The 24,127-nt window shown below is 43.1% G+C and overlaps 1 protein-coding gene across 6 annotated transcripts in view; it reads right to left on the bottom strand.

Moving 5' to 3' along the window:
• SAMD8 (sterile alpha motif domain containing 8) overlaps window positions 1–24,127 on the bottom strand; it is a 96,919-nt gene that overhangs the window by 58,983 nt on the left and 13,809 nt on the right. The window lies entirely within an intron of this gene.

Below are 24,127 nucleotides of genomic sequence, written 5' to 3'. Positions count from 1 at the left end.
AGGGTAAATTTAGATTATCTGGGCAAAAATGCAGAGTTACTATTGTGTATAGGAGCAAAAATGTATATTAGGAGATTTTCCTAGTGTATATACTCAATGTGCACCACAGGATGGTGTGAAGAGTCTTATGCAACCGAGGTACTTATGCCTCCTTACCACACTCTTATAGAAGATTTTTTGGCTCAAAGTGTAAATGTCAATTCAAACAACTTTGCACATATACATATATATTATATATATTTATATAAAAATTCAAGTTAAAATAAGATAATATTTTATTACAGAAAAAGGTTTCCTTCTCCCCCTCCAAAGCTCTCACCGCGATCAATGGCACTAACCCTTCAGACACTGCGATTAAAGTTAATTGCGGCATCTAAAAGTAGAAAACTGTAGTAGTTGCCAATTGCTCAGGGTAGCTGATTGGGACCACGGAAAAAGCTCAGGGCCCCAATAGGCCGAGAGGACAGACAGAGGTCCCTTACCATGCTCCATGTCTAAATGTGCAGGCGGCCTCAGCCGCCTGTACAAATGAGGTGCCGGTAACACTGATCAATGTTGTGCTATGGCAGAGCATTTTTCTGCGTATGCAATTGAAACATTGCATGTAATCGTGGCCCCACAGGCACAAAAAAAAAAGTGTAAAGAAATTTTTTTTACTTAATGTAAGCCCCTTCCCTAATAAAAGTTTAAATCATCCTCCTTCTCCTACAAATCATGGCACAAAATTATCCCTTATAAAGCCCCCTATATGGAAAAATAAAGGTGTTTTAGGGTCAGAAGAAGACTATTTTAGAGTGAAAATAAGCTTATGATCCCAGAGGGTCCAACCACTGGGGCCCCCTATGATCTCCTATACGGGGTTCGGCTGCTTCGGCCCAAACCCTCGGATATGGGCTTCAATGACAGCCCACTTAGCAAATCCCTGGCTGAGTACCCTTTTAAGCATGCTCATTTTTAAAAAAAAAAAAAAGTTATTGGGGGAAATTTATCAAAACCTGTCCAGAGGAAAAGTTGCTGAGTTGCCCATAGCAACCAATCTTGTTTCTTTCATTTTTGACAAGGCCTCTGAAAAATAAAAGGAAGCAATCATATTGGTTGCTACGGACAACTTAGCAACTTTTTCCCTGGACAGATTTTGATAAATCTCCTTCAATATTTTTTTAAATCAGTAAAATAAAAACAAAACCTATATCAATTGCGTATAGTACAGCATGGTATTTAAACCATAAAGTGAACTGTGTAGAAATGTAAACCCTCAAAAGTAGCAAAATCTAATTTTTCTTTCAATCGTGCTCCAGAAATTATTTTACCACAAAATCTACGATAAAGTGGAAAAAAAATGGTCATTAAAGGAAATTGGTCACAAATAAAACAAGCCTCTTTACATGGCCTTGCACGTGAAATACTGAAAGACTAAAATGCAAGGAAAAAACTAAAAACACAAAAATGAAAAAGGACTGTCCTAGGGTTAAACTAGAATTTGTATATCTATATATATATATATATATAGATAGATAGATAGATAGATAGATAGATAGATACAAATCAAAAAATGTTGCAGCATCTTGCAATATCTTTTTCATTGAACTAACAGAATTTTGTAGAGACAAGCTTTCGGGATTCCTCCCTTTATCAAGTCCAAAGCAAATCTCAGAGATTTGCTTTGGACTTGATAAAGGGAGGAATCCCGAAAGCTTGTCGCTACAAAATTCTGTTAGTCCAATAAAAAAGGTATTACAAGATACTGCAACATTTTTTGATTTGCATCTGCATCACTGGACTAATACAGCTACTCAAATTGACATATTATATATATATATATATATATATAGGAATTGACTGCAGCACACCGGCATATCCAGTAAAAATGTTGTAGCTTTAATACATAGATACAAGGACTACATTTCTGTGGTCTCACACCACCATTGTCAAGTTGACTTGGCAAAGGTGGTGTGAGACAACCGAAATGTAGTCCTTGTATCTATGGAATAAAGCTACAATTTTTTTTACTGTATACGCCGGTGTGCTGCAGTCAATTCCTTTTTTGTCTACCTTGTTGGACCCAGGACCGGGGCCCCTGTGACTGCTTGTACCCACTACCTCTTGTGCTGCTCTCCATAGATATAGATATATATATATATATATATATATATATATATATATATATATATTAGCCTCCTTTATCATGAGGTAGCCCTCCCATAGGGCACTTAAATAAGCAATAAGACTGCTTTCACTGTTTAGTGTTATCAGTACTCTGCTAGTACAATCTGCCTGAGGCTACCTGCATGTTACTAATGGCCACCACTATTAGACATGCACGTTGTCTGGCAGAAAGATGGCGTTTAGTAATGCATGCAGGTAGCCGCTAGGGGTTAGGATCCTACCTACTGACCCTTCCTTGGCCACACTACCTACCTACCTGGGCCAATGTACATAACATGACCCAAGATACCTTACAGGAGGGTCCTACATACAGGAGGATCATACCTACATACAGGCAAACTTCATACAGTGGAAGGGGGGGGGGGGGCTGGCAAACTACCTAGAACTACCTACAACAGACACCAGCATACTAGGAAAACTTACCTACTGTGGGTGCCAGGCTTTTTTTTGTGCCACCAATTCTACTTTTTAATGACATCAGTAATTATACCCAAAAATATACAGCGAAACAGAAAAAAATAAAATCATTGTGCGACAATATTGAAGAAAAAATGCAATTTTGTAACTTTTAACGATAAATAGATAAAAACTCCAGGGTGTGGACAGGATACACGGGCGCTCGACAACCAGGTAGCAGGATAAAAAGTATTTATTTTCCCATAATGCAACGCATTTCACAGCACAGCTGCTTCATCAGGCTTGATGCCTGATGAAGCAGCTGTGCTGTGAAACGCGTTGCATTATGGGAAAATAAATACTTTTTATCCTGCTACCTGGTTGTCGAGCGCCCGTGTATCCTGTCCACACCCTGGAGTTTTTATCTATTTATCGTTACATTTGACGAGACGAGGAGTGGCTGCCTGACATCTTATTCATATTCTACGCCTTGATCCATTGTTGCACTTGCTGGAGTGTAACCCTTTGGGGTAAGAGTAATACCCACCTTTACTAAATTTTGTGTGAAAAAACGGTATCACACGATGGAGCGCTGTCTGTCTTTTGTTTTATTTTGTAACTTTTGGGGGCTTCTGTTTCTACACAGTACATTTTTCGGTAAAAATGACACCTTATGTTTATTCTGTAGGTCCATACAGTTAAAATGATACCTACTTATATACCGTATATGCCGGAGTATAAGACGACCCCCAACTTTTACAGTTAAAATAGAGAGTTTGGGATATACTCGCCGTTTAAGACTACCCCTTCTACCGCGATGTACAATACCTTGTAGTTCCCCCCACATTAGGTCGGCAGCATGTTCCCCCACATTAGGTTGCCAACTCCCTCACATTAGTAGGCAGTTCCCCAACATTAGGTTGTAGTTCCCCCGCATTAGGTCGGCAGTTCCCCCACAATAGTAGGCAGCTCCCCCACATTAGGTCAGCAGTTCCCCCACATTAGTAGGCAGCTCCCCCACAATAGTAGGCAGCTCCCCCACATTAGGTCAGCAGTTCCCCCACAATAGTAGGCAGCTCCCCCTACATTAGGTCGGGAGTTAACCCACATTAGTATGCAGCTCCCCCATATTAGTAGGCAGCCCCATATACAATGTATGGCTGGAGGCTGTATGTCTGTACTGCCCCCACAGTGTTCTGATTACCGCTCCACCGGCCTGTAGGAGCGGTGACCGGATCACTAAAGAAGATGACGCGCCGCCGGTCACTCACCAGGCCCCGGCCGGCGTGCGTCCTCCTGGGATGGTCCTGCGGTCCTCCTGCGTCTCTATGGTCGCAGAAGGACGTCACTGACGTCCCGTGCGTACAACCATAGAGGCGGAGAAGCGGAGGAGGACCGCAGGAGGACGCGCACCGGTCGGGGAATGGTGAGTGACCGGCAGACATCCCTATGTCCCGAAAAGATCCTTCGGGACACAGGGATGTCCGGCATAGGAAAAGCTATGATTATCTCCTCCCGTGATACTAAAAACCAGGGTGCCTCCAGCTGTTGTGTAACTACAACTACCAGCATGCCCGGACCGGCAAAGGCTGTCCGGGCATGCTGGGAGTTGCAGTTTCACAACAGCTGGAGACACCCTGGTTTTTAGTATCAGTAATTAGTTTTTATCTGCTCTGGCCGGCCCCCGTTCACGGGAGCCGGCCCGGGCAGATAGTCATAAGTTTTACTATCCCGGACCCCAATACCCAGCGTATAAGACGACCCCCGACTTTTCCGAAAAAAAAGTCGGGATTAAAAAGTCGTCTTATACGCCGAAATATACGGTAGGTTTGGTTTTAACGTTCTGAAAAAAAATAAAATAAATCATAACTACATGCATAAAAATTAATACATTTAAAATCTTCTGACCCCTATAACTTTTATTTTTCTGCATACTGGGCGGTATGAGGGGTCATTCTTTGCGTCATGATCGCTTTTTATTCATTTTTTTATGGTATAAAAAGTGGAATTTTTTGCGCATATGCCATTGACCGTGCGGTTTAATTAATAATATATTTTTATAGTTCCGACATTTATGCACGCGGCAATACCACGTGTTTTTATTTTTATTTACACACTTTTTTTTTTTTAAATGGGAAAAGGGGGGCGATTCTGATTTTAATTAGGGAAGGGGTTAAATCACATTTAACTTTTTTTTTTTTTTTACTTTTTTTATGCAGTGTTATGGCCCCCTTTAGGGGCTATAACATTGCATACACTAAGTGCAGGCACTGTTCAATGCATTGCCATAGGAATGCAATGATCAGTGTTTACTGCGCTTCATTGCTCAAGCCTGGATTTCAGCTTTGGAACAATCAAACACAGATCGGACAGCTGGGAAGAAGGTAAGGCACCTCCCGCTATCCTCTCAGCTGTACAGGACGCCACAATTTCCCTGCGGCGGTCCCGAACAGCTCCGCTGAGCTAACCGGCAGCATATTCTCCTGTTGTAGATGCCGCAATCAACTTTGATTGCGGCGTCTAAAGGGTTAATACTGGACATCAGCTCGATCAGCTATGTCCGGTATTAGCCGCGGGTCCTGTTTGCTGATAGCAACCGGGACAGTGGTTGTTAAGGGGTTAAACAACAAAATGTAACTCCAAGTCAATCACACTTCTGTGAAATCACACTGTCCACTCAGGAAGCAACACTGATTAACAATCAATTTCACATGCTGTTGTGCAAATGGAACAGACAACAGGTGAAAATTATAGGCAATTCAGAAGACACCCCAATAAAGGAGTGGTTCTGCAGGTGGTGACCACAGACCACTTCTCAGTTCCTATGCTTCTTGGCTGATGTTTTGGTCAATTTTGAATGGGGGCGGTGCTTTCCCTCAAGTGGTAGCATGAGACGGAGTCTACAAGCCACACAAGTTGCTCAGGTAGTGTAGCTCCTCCAGGAAGGCACATAAATGCGAGGTGTGGCAAAAAGGTTTGCTGTGTCTGTCAGCGTAGTATCCAGAGCATGGAGGCACTATCAGGAGACCGGCCAGTACATCAGGAGACGTGGAGGAGGCCATAGGAGGGCAACAACCCAGCAGCAGGACCGCTACCTCTGCCTTTGTGCAAGGAGGAGCACTGCCAGAGCCCTGCAAAATGACCTCCAGCAGGCCACAAATGTGCATGTATCCGCTCAAACGGTCAGAAACAGACTCCATGAGGGTGGTATAAGGGCCCGACGTCCACAGGCGGGGGTTGTGCTTACAGTTCAACACTAAGCAGGACATTTGGCATTTGCCAGAGAACACCAAGATTGGCAAATTCGCCACTGGCGCCCTGTGCTCTTCACAGATGAAAGTAGGTTCACACTGAGCACATGTGACAGACATGACAGAGTCTGGAGACATTGTGGAGAATGTTCTGCTACCTGCAACATCCTCCAGTATGACTGGTTTGGCAGTGGGTCAGTAATGGTGTGGGATGGCATTTCTTTAGGGGACCACACAGCCTTCCATGTGCTTGCCAGAGGTAGCCTGTCTGCCATTAGGTACCGAGATGAGATCCTCAGACCCCTTGTGAGACCATATGCTGGTGCGGTTGGCCCTGGGTTCCTCCTAATGCAAGACAATGCTAGACCTCATGTGGCTGGAGTGTGTCAGCAGTTCCTGCAAGAGGAAGGCATTGATGCTATGAACTGGCCCGTCTGTTCCCCAGACCTGAATCAGATTGAGCACATCTGGGACATCATGTCTCGCTCCATCCACCAATGCCACGTTGCACCACAGACTGTCCAGGAGTTGGCGGATGCTTTTGTCCAGGTCTGGGAGGACATCCTTCAGGAGACCATCCGCCATCTCATCAGGAGCATGACCAGGCATTATAGGGAGGTCATACAGGCACGTGGAAACCACACAAACTACTGAGCCTCATTTTGACTTGTTTTAAGGACATTACATTAAAGTTGGATCAGCCTGTAATGTGGTTTTCCACTTTGATTTTGAGTGTGACTCCATATCCAGACCTGCATGGGTTTATAAATTTGATTTCCATTGATAATTATGTGTGATTTTTGTTGTCAGCACATTCAACTATGTAAATACGAAAGTATTTCATACAATTAGTTCATTCATTCAGGATGTGTTATCTTAGTGTTCCCTTAATTTTTTTGAGCAGTGTAGTATACACAGCATAACATAAAACACAAAATAGAGCCACCCTCACCTGTGTGTCTAAGGGATCACCTATTCCTGACACAGGTAAAGGGCGGTACCAATCAGTAGATGCACTTCAGTAATATCGAAGTTTTAGCAGTAAAATACTCACTCTGGATAGATCTTTCAGCCATTCACACAAGCCAAAGATCTGGATTATTTCTGTTACATTGAGGAAAAATCATTGTATGTTGAAAATATTGTAACTTAAGGGATCACAGAACAGCTAACAGCTGATTTAATACATGCTACAAATATTGACAAAATACAATTCGTTGTATGTCACGTGACCACCTATACTGTGTTGTAACACAGTTTTCTTCAGTGTGTGTTAGGCTCCCATAGCAGGAGGCCATCTCCTGCTGTGATAGCACAAGCTGATGACAATTTATCGATATGGGGACAGCACGTGTGGGGGGCCAAGCTGACAGCGCTGTGGGGGGGAGTAGGTGTCAGCTTCTGTTCCCATATCGGGGACCGGGAACAGAAGCACTGAACCCGTGGGTCAGACTTGATTCATTCCCCGATGTGGAGACAGCGCGGGGGCCAAGCTGTCAGTGCTGCGGGGGGGAAAGATGGTGTCAGCTTCTGTTACCCGTAGGAGAACAGAACCTGTCAGCTTGTCCCCCGCAAGCATGATACCCACATCGGGGAATCAATTAACTGTAACCCGCGGGTGCAGAGATCCTTGTTGACTTGGGAAAGGGAGTTTAAAAAAAATAAAAATAATGCTTTGCTTTGGTTTTGTAACAAATTTGTCATACTATCAAGCAAGGGGGTAGATGAATTTGGCCCAGAGAAGAAAAAATAAATAAATAAATCACTGCAGAAAACCATTTTGAATGATTCCTCCTCGCCTCAGGAATTTTTTGTGAGACTTTTAAAAAGTGCCCTCCAAAGGCTGTTTTGTAAGTCGGGTCTAACCTGGCTTAGGTTTGGGCCTTTTTTTATTTATTTCTTAACCAATGTGCGACATTCGCATTTCATAAATTCATATCCACTGCAATGTGAAAACTGAATGTTGCATAGCTAAGACTGCTTGGTACTTTCTGCATACCCACAAAAGTCGCAAAAAAGCACTTAGGTGCATGTCGGACATTTTGATTGCCCGGCGTAAGAAAAAAGCTCTAAATGCAATAAAAAATTCCCATCATAGTCACACACTACAGCCATATCAATATTTCTATATATGGGGACTGCCACACCATTTTTATGTTTTAAGAAGATACATAGCTGGGTGGTAGGCCTGCACGATATATCACAATTAAATCGTGATTATTGCAGATTGAGACATTTTGATTTGGCCCTTGTCGAAATTAAGCGATTACCTGCTCCAGCAGCAGCGGCTCAGGCTAGGGCAGCAGCGGAGGCTCATGCTTCGGCAGCAGCGTCTCCAGCAACAGCAGCTTAGGCAGTGGCAGAAGGAGTTTAAAAAAAAAAAACTCACACTCACAATGCTGCACGGCAAACGTGTAAAGGTCAGGAGATGCAATATTAACCTCCATAATCAGAATCGCACATTATTCCCAAATCGTGCAGCAATAATGGGTGGTCCTTATAAGAGAAGAGCACTGGAGGCGGACGCGCCGGGTGAATTTGAATATTCATGGTTGCTTGTCACGTGAGCACTCAGTAGGCATAAGTGCTCAAGTGACCAGCGACCATGAATATTCAAATTCTCCCAGCAGGCTCGACTCCAGCGCGCAATTTAGTGAAGATAGAAGCTGATTTTTAGAGGGACCAGGCGCCGGACTGAAGGTAGGTATCTCAGTCAGAGACCCCATATCGGTCTCCTGTCCACCCACACTATAACCTGGTGAATTAGGTTAAATTTGGGTGAACAGGATTACAGTTTTCCTTTAAAGCGGACCTGTCGCCATCCCCAAAAAATGTGATTATTATTAATAAATAGCCTATGGTTCACTGATCACACACCTATTTATAGTTTCATGATACGCCCTATTATTCCAGAGATATGAGGGTTTGTAGTTAATCTGACAATTTGGAATAAGTCAGATGGGCGTAAACTTCATTTTAATAATGGGAGTGACAATCAGGTGATGGGTGAGATTATAGTCAGGGAGTGTGTATTAAGCATAAACTTAACTGACTGTATAATCCCACTCATCACCTAAAAGTCACTTCTATTATTAAAAGAGCAGGGGTGTGGACATTTTATAAAAAAAACTACTTGTCCACGGGACTAAAATGGAGCAAAATCTACTTGTCCCTCATGACGATCCACTTGTCCGGGCCAATTTTCGCTTTTATGCTCCGATTTTTTCCTCCTCACCCTATAATAGCCATAACTACCTACTATAAGGATACCTTTTAATTTTTCAATAACCTATTCTCTGAAAAAAAAAAAAAAAAAGTATACATATACATATACACATATATATATATATATATATATATATATATATATATATATATCCTGCAATATATGCACGCCAGGCGTCACGGACGTGTCCCTGCCCCGGCTGCTACCGGTAAGCAGCAGAAGGAGATCCCGCCGCTGCCGCCGAGAGCTGCAGCTTCAGTTGCGGACGCTATGAAGGTGGGCAAGTGCTGGTTTATTATGGCAGAGGGGTGGGGGGCACTGTAGGAGTGTGGAGGACGACGGGGGGGGGGGATGGGGGGCTGTAGCAGTGTGAAGGATGGGGGGGGCTGCAGGAGTGTGGAGGATGGAGGGCTGCGGGAGTGTGGAGGATGGAGGGCTGCGGGAGTGTGGAGGATGGAGGGCTATGGGAGGATGGGGGGCTGTGGGAGGATGGGGGGCTGTATAGCAGTGTGGAGGATGGGGGCTGTGGGAGGATGGAGGGCTGTGGCAGTGTGGAAGATGGGGGGGGGGGGGGTGCGGCATCCTCCACACTGCTACAGCCCCCCATCCTCCACACTCCTGCAGGCCCCCTATAAATAAATAAGCCCTACCCTGAAAATAAGCCCTAGTGTGTTTTTTGTGACTAAAATTAATGTAAGATCCGGTCTTATTTTCGGAGAAACACGGTATATTTAATTTAATTAATTTTATTAATTGCCATTTTTTAACCCCATTTTTTTTCTGCATACCAGGCTGTATGAGGGCTCATTTTTTGCGCCATAATCTGTTTTTTGTATCGGTACCATTTTGGTATTGATCTGACTTTTTAATCGCTTTTTAACTTTTTCTTCTGGGATATTATAAAAACTGCACATCTGTGGTTTGGTATTTTTTTTTACATTTACCGTACGGGATACATAATATTATATTTTAATAGGTTGTACAATTACGCACGAAGCGATACCAAATATGTTTATTTTTATTATGTTTGCATGTTTTTATATAGGAAAAGGGGGTGATTTGAACTTTTAACATGGAAGGGGTTAATGCAGTGGTCTTCAAACTGTGGCCCCCCCAGATGTTGCAAAACTACAACTCCCAGCATGCCCGGACAGCCAATGGCTGTCCTGGCATGCTGGAAATCTTAGTTTTGTAACATCTGGAGGGCCACAGTTTGAAGACCACTGGGTTAATGTGTGTCTTTCAAACTTTTACTAACACTTTTTTTTTTTTTTTACACTTTATTACACTTATAGGAGGAATCATTAGATTCCTCATACAGATTAATAGAGTTCTATTGAACTCTATTAATCTGTGTGCTCTGTGATCCATTGATAGAGCCTGGTCCAACCAGGATCTATCAATGACAGAGCGGGACAGCAGGGAACAGAGGCAAGTCCTCCAGCCACCTCTATAGTGGATCACCCCCCGTGATCGCGCTGCGGGGGGGCGATCCACCCCACTAGCCCACCAGGGAGCATTCACATGTCCCTTTAGACGCCGCTGTCAGCTTTGACAGCGGCGATCTAAAGGGTTAATAGCCAGCCGCGGCGATCGCCGCATGCTGGCTATTAGCGGCGGCCACCGGTTACTAAGAACAGCCGGGGGCTGCAGAGTATGGAGCGGGCAGGAATCCCGAGCCCACTCCATACTCCCCTGTGAGCGCCGCATGCATCTCCCCGTGCAGACGTGCCTTCTCCCCTCAGCTACAGCTGGGGGGAGTGAAGGCAGAGGACGCAGGTCTGCACGGGGAGAAAGAAGCCACGTCCCCTCATCTCCCTCCCACAGACATACACAGCTTCTCATCTCCCCTGCTCTGCTTCGGAGGACACAGGTTCTTATAGCCGGGGGCCGCAGAGTATGGAGCGGGCAGGAGTCGGCAGCCCGCTCCATACAGACTGCAGAGGTCCGGGCGACTTGTCAGGTCCTGCCCTGCTTGCCCGAAGCCGGGCTAAGGGCCGGACAAATTCACCTGCCCGGCGCCCAAAACTGCTTGTCCCGGACGTCGGGCGATAGGAATTCCACATCCCTGAAGAGTACCAATCGTGATCTAAACTCTCCCTAATCCCCCCCCATTTGTCCATGACTCTCACTGACACTATCCCTGTGTTTCTTTTCATTCAAAACCCCCTCTTTGTACCAGATTTATTGTCTTCTTGGCTGCTTATTCAGCCATCCTAGTGTGAGGGAGGAAGGGGGCATGGCAGTGATCACAGCACAGCAGGCAGCTCTGAGTCTTCTCCTCTCTTTTTACAACTGCACATGTAGAGAAAAGAAAGATTGGAGCTCAGATCGTAAAATTAATGAGGGCATGCAGTAAGGCAGAGTCAGGAGTTTGCTTTGCTGTGCTATGAGCACCATGTTGGCTCCTGTCTGTCTTCTTGTCTGTGTCCTGGCTGCAGTCTGAGATTTTTTTTATTAAAAAAAAAGGCTTGCGGCCAGGACAGGCAGGGAGACCCCTAGTGGTCATTTTTTTCAAAGTGGAAAATTAAATAGAAAATCATTTTTTAATAACATGCAACTGGAAAGTTATTCTGCATATAGTTTTTTTTAATGAAAGGTACCCTTTAAAGGGTACCTCTCATCAAAAAAAACTTTTGATATATTATAGATTAATGTATGCAGAATAACTTTACAATTGCATGTTATTAAAAAATATGCTTCTTTCTATTTAATTTTCCACTTTGAAGAAATGACCACTAGGGGTCTCCCTACCAGTCCTGGCAGCAAGCATTTCAGACTCATGCTGGAGTCCTAAACACTACGAGCTGCCAGTTTGGCTGTGAACAAAGCAGGCTGGCAGCTCTGAGTGTTTAGGACTCCAGCATGAGTCAGAAATGCTTGCTGACAGGACTGATCGGGAAAAATACAATAGAAAGAAGCATATTTTTCATTAACATGCTATTGGAAAGTTATTCAACATTCATTAATCTAAAATATATCAAAAGTTTATTTGATGAGAGGTACCCTTTAACCCCTTAAAGGGGTACTCCCGTGGAAAACTTTTTTTTTAAATCAACTGGTGCCAGAAAGTTAAACAGATTTGTACATTACTTCTATTAAAAAAATCTTAATCCTTCCAGTACTTATTAGCTGCTGAATACTACAGAGGAAATGTTTTTCTTTTTGGAACACAAAGCTTCCTGCTGACATCATGACCACAGTGCCCTCTGCTGACATCTCTGTCCATTTTAGGAACTGTCCAGAGCAGCATATGTTTGCTATGGGGATTTTCTCCTGCTCTGGTTCTTAAAATGGACAGAGATGTCAGCAGAGAGCACTGTGGTCATGATATAAGCAGAGAGCTCTGTGTTCCAAAAAGAAAAACATTTCCTCTGTAGTATTCAGCAGCTAATAAGTACTGGAAGGATTAAGATTTTTTTTAATACAAGTAATGTACAAATCTGTTTAACTTTCTGGCACCAGTTGATTTGAAAGAAAAAAAAAAAAAAAAAAGTTTTCCACGGGAGTACCCCTTTAAGGTCTCAGCCCTTTTTCATCTTAAAGGACTCAGCCCTTTTTTGCAATTCTGACCACTGTCACTTTATGCATTAATAACTCTGAGATGCTTTTACCTTTTATTCTGATTCTGAGAGTTTTTTCGTGACATATTCTACTTTAACATAGTTGTAAATTTTTGGCGTTACTTGCATCCTTTCTTGGTGAAAAATCCCAAAATTTTATGAAAATTTAGAAAATGTTGCATTTTTCTAACTTTGAAATTCTCTACTTGTAAGGAAAATGGATATTCCAAATAAATTTTATATTGATTCACAAATACAATATGTCTAATTTATGTGTTTTTGTTTTTACTTTTTGATGACATTAGAGGGCTTCAAAGTATAGCAGCAATTTTCAACATTTTCACAAAAATTTCTAAATCTGAATTCTTCAGGGACCAGGTAAGTTTGAAGTGGATTTGAGGGCCTTTCTGTGAGAAATACCCCATAAATGACCCCATTATAGAAACTACACCCCTCAAAGTATTCAAAATGACATTCAGAAAGTTTGTTAACCCTTTAGGTGTTTCACAAGAATAGCAACAAAGTAGAGAAAAATCCCCCCAAAATGTGTAGCCCAATTTCTCCCGAGTATGGAAATACCTCAAATGTTGACATAAAGTGCTCTGCTTGATTTAACAAATAAAGCCCACATGGCATACTATTTGGGAAACTACACCCTCAAGGAACGTGACAAGGGGTATAGTGAACCTTAAATCCTCACAGGTGTTTGACGACTTTGCGTTGAAGGTGGACGTGAAAATGGAAAATTTGATTTTTAACACTAAAATTATGGTGTTACCCCAAATTTCTCTTGTTCACAAGGGGTAATAGGAGAAAATGGACCCCAAAATTTAAAGCCCAATCGCTCCCGAGTAAGAAAACACTCCATATGTGGACGTTAAGTACTCTGCTAGCGCACTACAGGTGCGCCAGCAGCGCCATTGGTCTTTTGGAGAGAGAAATTTTATGAAATTGAAGTTGGGGGCCTTGTGCATTTACAAACCTCCCATAGTGCCAGAACAGTGGATTCCCCATGTGACCCCATTTTGGAAACTACACCCCTCACAGAAATTACATTTTTCATTTTCACGGACCACTGTTCAAAAAAATCTGTCAGACACCTGTGAGGTGTAAATGCTCAGTGTACCCCTAATTACAGTGTAGTTTCCAAAATGGGATCACATGTGGTCCACTGTTCTGGCACCACGGGGGGGCTTTGTAAACACACATGGCCTTCAATTCCAGACACATTCTCTCCAAAAGCCCAATGGTGTTCCTTCTCTTCTGAGCATTGTATTGCACTTGGGATAACACCAGCATTTTAGTGAAAACATTTTTTTTCTTCATTTTAATGTCCAACTTTAACGAAAATTCTTCAGACACCTGTGGGGTGTTAAGGCTCACTATACCCCTTTTTATGTTCCCTGAGGGGTGTAGTTTCCAAAATGGGGTCACATGTGGGTGTTTTAGTTTTTCCGATTATGTCAGACCCGCTGTAATGATCAGCCACCCCTGTGCAAATCACCTCAAATGTACATGGAGCTCTCTATTCTGAGCTTTGTTGTGCATCCACAAAGCATTTAACGTCCACATATGGGGTATTTCCGTACTGCATTACAAATTTTGGGGGTCTTTTTTCTCTTTTAAAAGTATGGGGCAACACCAGCATGTTAGAGTAAAAAATAAAAAAAAATATTTACAACATGCTGGTGTAGACCCCAACTTTACCTTTTCATAAGGGGTAAAAGGAGAAAAAGCCCCCCAAAATTTGTTAGGCAATTTGTCCCGAGTACGGAAATACCCCAAATGTGGCCCTAAAAACTGTTGCCTCAAAATACGACAGTGCTCCTAAGTGAGAGAGCGCCATGCGCATTTGAGGCCTAAATTAGGGATTTGCATAGGGACGGACCTGGATGCAAGAATTACACTTGCCTCAGATACCAAAATTACCCTACGGCAGTGTTTCCCAAACAGGGTGCCTCCAGCTGTTCTAAAACTCCAGAATACCTGGACAGTCAATGGCTGTCCGGCAACACTGGGAGTTGTTGTTTTGCAACAGCTGGAGGCTCCGTTTTAGAGACCGTGCCGTACCAGACGTTTCTCATTTTTATTGGGGGGGGGGGGGGGGGGGTAAATGTGTAGGGGTATGTGTATATGTAGTGTTTCACCCTTTATTTTGTGTAGGTGTAGTGCAGTATTTTTAGGGTACAATCGCACGGGCTGGGGTTCACAGCGAGAAACTCACTGTAAACCCGCCCGTGTGAATGTAGCCTGTACATTCACATGGGGTGGAAGGGGGGGCAAATCTCCAGCTGTTGCAAAACTACAAATCCCAGCATGCCCTTTGGCTGTCCGTGCATGCTGGGGTTGTAGTAATGCAACGGCTGGAGGCACACTGATTGCAAAACACAGAGTTTGTTACTTAATTCTGTTTCCCAACCAGTGTGCCTCCAGTTGTTGCAAAACTACAACTCCCAGCATATATGGTTTATCAGTGCATGCTGGGAGTTGTAATTTGCAACAGCTGGAGGCACACTGGTTGCAAAACACTGAGTTAGGTAACAAACTCTCAGTGTTACGCAACCAGTGTGCCTCCAGCTGTTGCAAAACTACAACCCCCAGCATGCACGGACAACAGAAAGGCATGCTGGGATTTGTAGTTATGTAACAGCTGGAGGCATACTACTACAACTTCCAGCATGCCCTTTGGCTGTCTGTGCATGCTGGGGGTTGTAGTTATCTCAGTGTTTCCCAACCTGTGTGCCTCCAAGCTCCAAGCTGTTGCAAAACTTCAACTCCAAGCATGCTAAGACTGCCCAGGCACGCTGGGAGTTGTAGTTCGGCAGCATATGAAAGGCCACATGTTGCCGAACTACAACTCCCAGCAGGTCTGGCCAATGGCAGGGGATAGGAGGAGGTGGCATCACTACCACCTTGCTTCTATGCTTCAGGATGATCGAGGATGTCTCTGACAGCTCCGATCATCCATATTTTCCGGGCTATCGGGTCATCAGAGACCCGATCAGCCCGGAATCGCCGATCTGAATTGATCTGCGATCGCCGATGGGGCAATATGGGCAATATGCCGGGATGCCTGCAGAACTATATCAGCAGGCATCCCGGTCCCTGTACGCCCTGAGTTCTTAAGAACACGGAAACAGGGGCGTATGGGTACGCCCTGCGTCGTTAAGGGGTTAAGGACCAAGCCCATTTTCACCTTAAGGACCAGAGCATTTTTAGCACATCTGACTACTGTCACTTTAAGCATTAATAACTCTGGGATGCTTTTACTTATGAATTTGATTCAGAGATCGTTTTTTCGTGACATATTCTACTTTAACATAATGGTAAATTTTCGTCGATACTTGCATCATTTTTTGGTGAAAAATTCCAAAATTTCATGAAACATTTTAAAAGTTTGTATTTTTCTAACTCTCTGCTTGTAAGGAAAATAGACATACCAAATAAGTTATATATTTATTCACATATACAATTTGTCTACTTTATGTTTGCATCATAAAGTTGACATGTTTTTGCTTTTGGAATCAGAGGGCTTCAAAGTTCAGCAGTAATTTTCCAATTTTTCACAAAATTTTCAAAATCGGAATTTTTCAGGGACCAATTCGGTTTTAAAGTGGATTTGAGGGTACTTCATATCAGAAATACCCCATAAATTACCCCATTATAAAAACTGCACCCCTCAAAGTATTCAAAATGACATTCAGAAAGTTTGTTAACCCTTTAGGTGTTTCACAGGAATAGCAGCAAAGTGAATGAGAAAATTCAAAATCTCAATTTTTTACACTAGCATGTTCTTGTAGACCCAGTTTTTTTAATTTTTACAAGGGTAAAAAGGAGATGAAGCCCCCAAAATGTGTAACCTAATTTCTCTCAAGTAAGGAAATACCTCATTTGTGAACATAAAGTGCTCTGTGGGTGCACTAGAGGGCTTAAAAGCGAAGGAGCAACAATGGGATTTTGGAAAGTGAATTTTGCTGAAATGGTTTTTGGGGGGAGCATGTCACATTTAGGAAGCCCCTATGGTGCCATAACAGCAAAAAATAAAAGTAAAAACAACCCTTTGGCTATTTTGGAAACTACACCACTCATGGCACGTAACAAGGGAGCCTTAACACCCCACAGGTGCTTGACAAATTTCCGCTAAATTTGGACGTGAAAATGAAAAATTCGATTTTTATCACTTAAATGCTGGTGTTACCACTAAATTTTCATTTTCAAAAGGGGTCTTTGGAGAAAAAGCCTCCCAAATTTTGAAACCCCATTTCTTGCGAGTATGGAAATACCCCATGTGTGGACGTAAAGTGCCTTGTGAGCGCACTACAATGCTCAGAAGAGAAGGAGTCACATTTGGCTTTTTGAAAGCAAATTTTGCTGAAATGGTTTTCGGGGGGCATGTCGCATTTAGGAAGCCCCTCTGGTGCCAGAACAGCAAAAAAAAGCCCCACATGGCACACTATTTGGGAAACAACACCCCTCAAGGCACGTAACAAGGGATACTTTACACCTCACAGGTGTTTGACAAATTTCCGCTAAAGTTGGACGTGAAAGTGAAAAATTCGATTTTTATCACTAAAATGCTGGTGCTACCCCAAAGGGGTAATAGGAGAAAAAAACCTCCCAAAAACTCCCAGAACTCCCCACCCCCCACACACACGACCCCATTTTGGAAATTACACCCCTCAAGGAATGTAATAAGGGGTGCAGAGAGCATTTACACCCCACTGACTTTTGCCAGATTTTTGGAACAGTGGGCTGTGCAAATGAAAAATAAAATTTTTCATTTTTACGGATGACTGTTCAAAAAAATCTGTCAAACACCTTTGCGGTGTAAACGCTCACTGCACCCCTTATTATATTTTGTGAGTGGTGTAGTGAGTGGCTCCTACTTCTGAGCCTTGTTGTGCGCCCGCAGAACATTTTACGTCCATATATGGGGTATTTCCGTACCCAGAAGAAATTGCATTACAAATAATTTTTTTTTCTCCCTTTTACCTCGTGAAAATGAAAAGTATGGGGCAACACCGTAGACCCCCAACTTTACCTTTACATAATGAGTAAAAAGGAGAAAAAGGCCCCCAAAATTTGTTAGGCAATTTCTCCCGAGTACAGAAATACCCCATATGTGGCTCTAAACTGTTGCCTTAAAATACGACAGGGCTCCGAAGTGAGATTGCGCCATGCACATTTGAGGCCTAAATAAGGGATTTGCATAGGGACGGACCCAGATGCAAGAATTAGACTTGTCTCCAATACCAAAATTACCCTACGGCAGTGTTTCCCAAACAGGGTGCCTCCAGCTGTTGCAAAACTCCCAGCATGCCTGGACAGTCTATGGCTGTCCAGCAATACTAGGAGTTGTTTTGCAACAGCTGGAGGCACCGTTTTGGAAACAGTGTCGTACGAGACATTTTTTATTTTTTGGGGGGTAACTGTGTAGGGGTATGCTTATATGTAGTGTTTTACTCTTTATTATGTGTTAGTGTAATGTTTTTAGGGTACATTCACACGGCGGGGGTTTACAGCGAGTTTCCCGCTGGAGTTTGAGCTGCAGTGGAAAATTTGCTGCATCTTAAACTTGCAGTAAAAAACTCTCTGTAAACCCCCGTCCGTGTGAATGTACCATCTACATTCACATGGGGGGGGGGGGGGCAAACCTCCAGCTGTTGCAAAACTACTACTATCAACATGCCCTTTGGCTGTCTGTGCATGCTGGGGGTTGTGGTTATGCAACAGCTGGAGGCACACTGGTTTCAAAACACAGAGTTTGTTACTTAACTCAGTGTTTCCCAACCAGTGTGCCTCCAGTTGTTGCAAAACTACAACTCCCAGCATGCCCAGACAGCCAAAGGAAATGTTGGGAGTTGTGGTAATGCAACAACTGGAGGAGAACAACTTGAAGACCACTGTGTAGTAGTGTCCAAACTGTAGCCCACCAGATGTTGCAAAACTCAAACTCCAAGCATGCCCAGACTTAAGGCATGCTGGGAGTTGTAGTTCTGCAACATATGAAGGGCCAGATGTTACAGAACTACAACTCCCAGCATGCCTGGACTGTCAGGGCATGCTGTGAGTGTTTAGCAGCATCTAGAACAGTAGTCCGGGCAGAACTGTCCTGTGACCGGCGTTGGAGGTCATTTACCATCAGTGGTGACGATCGGCAGCAGCGGGCGGTGATGACGTGCAGCTGGCTCCCTGGTGAAGACCACGGAAGTAGGTGAGTTGCCTAGCAACATCTGGAGGGCTACAGTTTGGAGACCACTATACAGTGGTCTCTAAACTGTAGCCCTCCAGATGTTGCAAGACTACAACTCTCAGCATGCTCAGACAGCTGTTTCCTGTTTGGGTATGCTGGGATTTGTAGTTTTGCAACATCTGGAGGGTCACAGTTTGGAGATCACTGTGCAGTGGTTTCTAAACCGTGGCCCTCAAAATCTTGCAAAACTACAACTTTTAACATGCACGGACAGCAAACGGCTGTCTCGCCATGCTGAGAGTTGCAGTTGCGTACCTTCGGCGATTAGTACATATTGGGAGTTTTAGTTTTGTAACAGCTGGAGGCACACCGGTTGGAAAATACTGAGTTAGATAATAGAACTTAACTGAAGGTTTTCCAAGCAGTGTTCCTCCAGCTGTTGCAAAACTACAACTCCCAGCATGCACGGTCTGTAAGTGCATGTTGGGAGTTGTAGTTTTGCAACAGCTGGAGGTTCCTGGAGGTTCCCCCCATGTGAATGTACAGGGTACATTCACACGGGCGGGTTTACAGTGAGAGTTTCGTGCTTCAAGTTTGAGCTGTGGCAAATTTTCCACGGCAGCACAAACTCCTAGAGGGAAACTCACCGTACACCCCCGCCAGTGTGAATGTACCCTAAAAACACTACACTAACACATTATAAAAAGTTAAAACACTACATATACACCCCTTACACTGTCCCCCCCCCCCCCCACACCCCCCGCCTCAAATAAAAATGAAAAACGTATTGTATGGCAGTGTTTCAAAAACGGAGTCGCCAACTGTAGCAAAACAACAACTCCCAGCATTTCCTGACAGCCACTGACTGTCCAGGCATGCTGGGAGTTTAGCAACAGCTGGAGGCACCCTGTTTGGGAATCACTGGTGTAGAATACCCCTATGACCACCCCTATGCAATCCCTAATTCAGTCCTCAAATGCGCATGGCACTCTCTCACTTTGGAGCCCTGTAGTATTTCAAGGAAACAGTTTATGGCCAAATATGGGGTATTTCAGTACTCAGGAGAAATTGTGTTACACATTTTGGGGGTCTTTTTCTGCTTTTACCCCTTATGAAAAGGAAAAGTTGGGGTCTACACCAGCCTATTAGTGAAAAAAAATAAAACATTTTACACTAACATGCTGGTGTTGCCTCATACTTTTTATTTTCACAAAAGGTAAAAGGAAAAAAAAAAAAAAAAAAAAAAAAAGACCCCCAACATTTGTAACGCAATTTCTCCTGAGTACGGAAATACCCCATAAGTGGGCATAAAATGCTCTGGGGATGCACAACAAGGCTCAGGATTGAAAGCGCGCTATGTACATTTGAGGCCTAAATTGGTGATTTGCACAGGGGTGGCCGATTTTACAGACATTTACAGATTTTACACATTTTCTGACATAAACGCAAAAAGATAGATACCCACATGTGACCCCATTTTGGAAACTACACCCCTCATGGAACATAACAAGGGGTATAGTGAGCCTTAACGCCCCACAGGTGTTTGACGAATTTGTTAAAATTGGATGGGAAAACGAAAAAAATAAAAAAAATTTACAAAAATGCTGGTGTTACGCCAAAGTTTTCATTTTCACAAAAAAGCCTCCCAAAATTTGTAACCCAATTTATTCTGAGTAAGAACATACCCCGTATGTGGATGTAAAGTGCTCTGCGGGCGAACTACAAAGCTCAGAAAAGGGGGAGTGCCATGTTCGGAATTGAAAGCTACGTGTGTTTACAAAGCCCCCATAGTACCAGAACAATGGACCCCCCCATGTGACCCCATTTTGGAAACTACACCCCTCACGGAATATTATAAGGGGTACAGTGAGCATTTACGCCCTACAGGTGTCTGACAGGTTTTTGGAACAGTGGTCCGTGAAAATAAAAATTTTTATTACGCCAGTGGAGTGTAAATACTCACTGCACCCCTTATTAAATTCTGTAAGGGGTGTTGTTTCCAAAATGGGTTCACATGTGGGGGGGTCCACTGTTCTAACACCACGGGGGGCTTTGTAAACGCACAAGTTGCCCGACTTCTATTCCAACTAAATTCGCTCTCAAAAAGCTCAATGGCGCTCCTTCTCTTCTGAGCATTGTAGTGCGACAGCAGTGCACTTGACGAACACACATGGGGCATTTCCATGCTCAGAAGAAATGGGGTTACAAATTTTGGGGGGCATTTTCTGATATTACCCCTAATGTAAAATTTGGGGAAAAACCTGCATTTGAGTGAAAAAATTTTTAAATTAATTTAAATTACACATCCTTGTTAACGTTCCTTGAGGGGTGTAGTTTCAAAAATAGTATGCCATGTGGGTTTTATTTATTTTTATTTTTTTGGGGGCTGTTCTGGCACCATAGGGGCTTCCTAAATGAGACATGCCCCCCAAATACCATTGCAGAAAAAACTCCCTCTCCAAAATCCCATTGTCGTTCCTTCCCTTCTGAGCCCACAGAGCACTTGACATACACATATGAGGTATTTCCTTACTCAAGAGAAATAGAGTTACAAATTTTGGGGTGATTTCTCTCCTTTTATCCCTTGTAAAAATTCATAAACTGGGTCTACAAGAACATGCGAGTGTAGAAAAATTAAGATTTTGAATTTTCTCCTTCACTTTAACACACTTACTGAATGTCATTTTGAATACTTTGAGGGGTGCGGTTTTTATAATGGGGTAATGTATGGGGTATTTCTAATATGAAGGTCCCTCAAATCCACTTCAAAACTGAACTGGTCACGCCCCCTTCCCATAGACTTTCGTTGAGGGGCGGCCCTTTCGTGACATCATGAGGGGCGGCCCTGAACACTGAAGCCCGCACACAGCGTTCGGAACAATAAACTGGACGCTGGGGAGCGGAGCTCCAGAAGCAGGGCAGCGGAGTACCCCTTTAAGGTGAAAATGGGCTGTGTCCTTAAGGGGTTAAAGGGGTACTCCGGTGGAAAACAGTAGCTTTAGGCTAAGTTTCCACTTGGTTTTTTTTCTGGAAGTTTTTGGAAAACTGCCAATGCAGTTTTTGAGTCAAAGCCAGAAGTGTATTCAAAAGGAATAGGAAATATAAAGGAAGGACTTACACTTCTCCTCCCTTATGGATCCACTTCTGACGTTGGCTCAAAAACTGCAGTGGCAGTTTTCCAAAAACTGTCAGAAAAAAAAAACAAGTGGAGCCCTGAAGTTAGACAGGTGGAAAAGTCTATACAGTTCCGCCAGTTCGGAGGTGACCAGTGACTCAGAGACCTTAAGGGCTTGCTGGGACTTGTAGTAGATGGGGTCAATTTAATGCAGGCCACGTTTACTTGACAAATGATGACTGTGACTGACTTTACTTGTGACTGATGACTGACAAGACTGACTTACTTGAAGGTTTGTAGCTTGTGCTGCAGACTGGATTTGAGGCCTTAAAAGGGGTACTCCGGTGGAAAACATTTTTTTTTTATCAACTGGTGCCAGAAAGTTAAACAGATTTGTAAATGACTTCTATTTAAAAATCTTTACCCTTCCAGTACTTTTAAGCAGCTGTATGCTACAGAGGAAATTCTATTCTTTTTTAATTTCTTTTTTGTCTTTTCTACAGTGCTCTCTGCTGACACCTCTGCCTGTATCAGGAACTGTCCAGAGCAGCATAGGTTTGCAATGGGGATTTTCTCCTGCTCTGGACAGTTCCCGATACAGGCAGAGGTGTCAGCAGAGAGCACTGTGGAAAAGACAAAAAAATAAAAATTAAAGAATTTCCTCTGGAGTATACAGCTGCTAAAATGTACTGAAAGGGTAAAGATTTTTTTAATAGAAGTCATTTACAAATCTGTTTACCTTTCTGGCACCAGTTGATTTAAAAAAATATATATTTTCCACCGGAGTACCCCTTTAACCCCTTAAGGACGCAGGACGTAAATGTACGTCCTGGTGAGGTGGTACTTAACGCACCAGGACGTACATTTACGTCCTAAGCATAACCGCGGGCATCGGAGCGATGCCCGTGTCATGCGCGGCTGATCCCGGCTGCTGATCGCAGCCAGGGACCCGCCGGCAATGGCCGACGCCCGCGATCTCGCGGGCGTCCGCCATTAACCCCTCAGGTGCCGGGATCAATACAGATCCCGGCATCTGCGGCAGTTTGCGATTAAAATGAACGATCGGATCGCCCGCAGCGCTGCTGCGGGGATCCGATCATTCATAACGCCGCACGGAGGTCCCCTCACCTTCCTCCGTGCGGCTCCCGGCGTCTCCTGCTCTGGTCTGTGATCGAGCAGACCAGAGCAGAAGATCGCCGATAATACTGATCTGTTCCATGTCCTATACATAGAACAGATCAGTATTAGCAATCATGGTATTGCTATGAATAGTCCCCTATGGGGACTATTCAAGTGTAAAAAAAAATGTAAAAAAATTTAAAAGTAAAAGTAAAAAAAAAGTGAAAAATCCCCTCCCCCAATAAAAAAGTAAAACGTCCGTTTTTTCCGATTTTACCCCCAAAAAGCGTAAAAAACATTTTTTATAGACATATTTGGTATCGCCGCGTGCGTAAATGTCCGAACTATTAAAATAAAATGTTAATGATCCCGTACGGTGAACGGCGTGAACGAAAAAAAATTTTAAAAGTCCAAAATTCCGACTTTTTTAATACATTTTATTAAAAAAAAATTATAAAAAATGTATTAAGTTTTTTATATGCAAATGTGGTATCAAAAAAAAGTACAGGTCATGGTGCAAAAAATGAGCCCCCATACCGCCGCTTATACGGAAAAATAAAAAAGTTATAGGTCATCAAAATAAAGGGATTATAAACGTACTAATTTGGTTAAAAAGTTTGTGATTTTTTTTAAGCGCAACAATATTATAAAAGTATATAATAATGGGTATCATTTTAATCGTATTGACCCTAAGAATAAAGAACACATGTCATTTTTACCATAAATTGTACGGCGTGAAAACGAAACCTTCCAAAATTAGCAAAATTGCGTTTTTCGTTTTAATTTCCCCACAAAAATAGTGTTTTTTTGGTTGCGCCATACATTTTATGATATAATGAGTGATGTCATTACAAAGGACAACTGGTCGCGCAAAAAACAAGCCCTCATACTAGTCTGTGGATGAAAATATAAAAGAGTTATGATTTTTAGAAGGCGAGGAGGAAAAAATGAAAACGTAAAAATTAAATTGTCTGAGTCCTTAACCCCTTAAGGACCGGAGGTTTTTCCGTTTTTGCATTTTCGTTTTTTGCTCCTTGCCTTTAAAAAATCATAACTCTTTCAAATTTACACCTAAAAATCCATATGATGGCTTATTTT

Source organism: Hyla sarda, chromosome 7 (genome assembly GCF_029499605.1).
Source record: "Hyla sarda isolate aHylSar1 chromosome 7, aHylSar1.hap1, whole genome shotgun sequence".
Classification (NCBI taxonomy): Eukaryota; Metazoa; Chordata; class Amphibia; order Anura; family Hylidae; genus Hyla; species Hyla sarda.
This window is presented reverse-complemented; position numbering and strand designations above follow the sequence as displayed.